This window comes from Bos javanicus, chromosome X (genome assembly GCF_032452875.1).
Source record: "Bos javanicus breed banteng chromosome X, ARS-OSU_banteng_1.0, whole genome shotgun sequence".
Lineage (NCBI taxonomy): Eukaryota > Metazoa > Chordata > Mammalia > Artiodactyla > Bovidae > Bos > Bos javanicus.
In genome coordinates this window covers 69,068,499-69,071,544 of record NC_083897.1, presented here as the reverse complement: position 1 = coordinate 69,071,544, position 3,046 = coordinate 69,068,499, and the positions used below count along the sequence as shown (strand labels likewise).

General features: G+C 39.7%; 1 non-coding gene across 1 annotated transcript; it reads right to left on the bottom strand.

The window, feature by feature from the left end:
- Window positions 1-669: 669 nt before the first annotated feature.
- Window positions 670-741, bottom strand: TRNAC-ACA (transfer RNA cysteine (anticodon ACA)). The gene has a single exon. It is a non-coding gene; the product is annotated as a tRNA-Cys (tRNA).
- Window positions 742-3,046: the final 2,305 nt, after the last annotated feature.

Below are 3,046 nucleotides of genomic sequence, written 5' to 3'. Positions count from 1 at the left end.
ATACAGCACCATCTAACAGCCTTACTTGTGTAAAGAACCAAGCTAACAGTGCTATCTGCATGTTCTCAGTCAGTGGCACACCTCCCCATCCCCAAACTCAGAGCTTGAATACTTGCCTCCCTCCACCCTCAACATAATAGCAGACCCCACTTGCCTAAGGACATTACCAACAGATATGCCTAGAAACCCAAACTGAGTTGACTGGTGAAGATCCGCCTCTGCCTAAATGTGCACTAAATGTGCCTCAGTGTGCAGATACCAATATAAGAAATCAAGGATAACAAAAAAACAAATAAATATAACATCAACAAGGGAAACTAATAGAGCTCCAAGAACTGACCCTAACAAAATGGAAATCTGCAAATTGTCACACAAAGAATGAAGAACAATCCTCTTAAGGAAATCTAGCAAAATAAAAGAACACAACATAGACAACTAAATGGGATTAGGAAAACTGCTTTTGTGGATGGATGGATGGATGGAGGTCAGGCCTGCAGCCAGAGGAAGATGTTGTTCTGTGGAAAGGCTGCTCCACAAGAAAGTGAGGAAAGTGAAGTCGTGTCTGACTCTTTGTGACCCCTGGACTGTAGCCCTACCAGGCTCCTCGGTCCATGGGATTTTCCAGGCAAGAGTACTGGAGTGGGTTGCATTTTCCTTCTCCAGGAGATCTTCCCAACCCAGGGATTGAACCTGGGCCTCCCGCATTGTAGGCAGATGCTTTACCATCTGAGCCACCAGGGAAGTCCACAGGAGGACACCTAGATATCAGAAAAAGCTAGAGCTGAAAAGTACCCTGCAGGTCATCTAGTCTAACTCTCTCATTTTACAGTGAGAAGCCTAAAGTTCTAGGAGGAATAGGGCTCTCCAGGATTTAATTATTGGCAGAGCAGGGAAATTCCAGGTTTCTTAAGTCTTGCTTGACTTTTTTCTATCATTAACTTTGGTGAGTGCAAGGCTATCTTGGGGAAGACAAGCAGCTCTGCCCATGTTATATAGCATATATCCAAAGCATATGCATAGATATATTCAAGTGTTGTAATTGTTATAAGACCTTAATACTTTGGCCACCTGATGAGAAGAGCTGACTCATTGGAAAAGACCCTGTTGCTGGGAAAAAACTGAGGGAAATAGGAGAAGAGGGCAAGAAAGGATGAGATGGTTGGATGGCACCACTAACTCAATGGACATGAGTTGAGCAAACTCCAGGAACTTCCAACTCTGTCTACAACTTAAATAGTACTGTTTTTTCAGGGTTCCATCTTTCCGGTAAATTTCAAATCTAATTTCAACTCATAAAATTCTCTCTAGATCTAGACCAGTGGTTCTAATACTCTATAGGATATTTGTACACTTATATTTCTAGCAGACTCCTTAAAGACCTATGATATTTTCTCTACACTCCACCCTACTCCTCTCCTATATTCTGTATTATAGTGAATGGTGCCACTGACCCAATCATCTAAGACTGGAGTCTGTGAACACAAGGAAGTTCTTTTCTCTCCTTTACTGCTCCCTTTAAGTCTAATCATGCATGAAGTAGTATGTTTTTCTTTTTTCCCTTAAATCTAGGGTGACCAACTCACTACAGTTTGCTTGGGAAGGTCTTGGTTTTAAAAGTGAAAGGCCCACATTCCTGGAACCCCTTCAGTTCTGGGACAACTCATTCCCTCTGTCACTGACTTACTTCAGGTCTTCAGCATGTCTCTTCTAAATTGTTGGTGGTGATTTAGTCACTATATCCAACTCTTGTGACCCCATGGACTGTAGCCCACCAGGCTCCTCTGTCCATGGGATTTCCCAGGCAAGAATACTCCAGGGAATCTTCCTGACTCAGGGATCAAACCTACATCTCCTGCTTGGCAGGCAGATTCTTTACCACTGAGCCACCTCTTCTAAATTATGGCCAGCTAATTCCTTTGCCACCTCTGTCTCTATTTCAGGTTTACCTGTCACACTGCTGCCTAAGTTATCATCTTAAAACCAAATATGATCTTATTGTAATCTAGCTTAAAAGACCATGCTTGATCCTCATACAAATAGGTCAAAGTTCCTCAAGTAAGCATTATATGAGGGATTTTACCCCCCCTCATCTCTCCAACTCTCTATCTCCATCTCTTGCTGATCCTAGTCTTCCACTCTATGTTCCAGCCATACCAAATGTATGATTTCCCAAGTACATGGTTCCCAAGCAATTATGGTTTCTATGTCTGCAAAACTCCCAGTCATCCTAGTATATACTTTGGGTATCACATTCATGAAGCCTTTCCCAAACCTTTAAGCAGAGGTAGTGCTCTATTCTCTGCCCTCCCAACAGTACTATTACTGTCTTCATTCTTATACTAAGGTATCATGTTATAAATATTTGTCTTCCTTTCTATAGTATATGTGTCTTCCACTTGATTTTTAATTCATCCAGATCAGCAACCATCACTTATTCATTATTGTATTCTGAGTGCCAAGCAGAATGCTTGCTACAGAGTGATGGTCAACATGTGTGTATGTGTGTGTTTTTATCTTTGAACCATTCTCTTAAAAATGGGGAAGGTGATTAGTATAATGGTTTCCAATAAAAATAGAGACCTCTCAAAATAAAGGCCTACATCATTCATTCCTTTCTCAGATCTATTTTAAAATAGTATTTCTAAATGCTCATGAACATGTTTTTCAAGGTCTCTGCAATATAAAAGGGTATCTGTGAGTAGAGATTTTTAACTGTTAAAAAGTAACATTAACATGTTGAGAAAGTGAGGTTTCAGTATGACCCCTATCATAAAACAATTTTGTAGCACTGACAAAAGTCTGGGTTACTATGACATAAACAATGTTGTTACATTAATAATAACATATGATTTGGAAACACTAGTGATGTAGCTTAATATTTGTCAATATGATTATACAACAAAAGTGAGATACTTCATAAAAGCAACAAATTTAATTAACAGTTATATAGTACTAACATTCATCCCTGCAAGATTAGAGTGTGGACTTTGATACTGTAATTTCAGGGAAAAAAAAAAAAAGAGCTGTCTGTTTTTCTTAGGTAAAT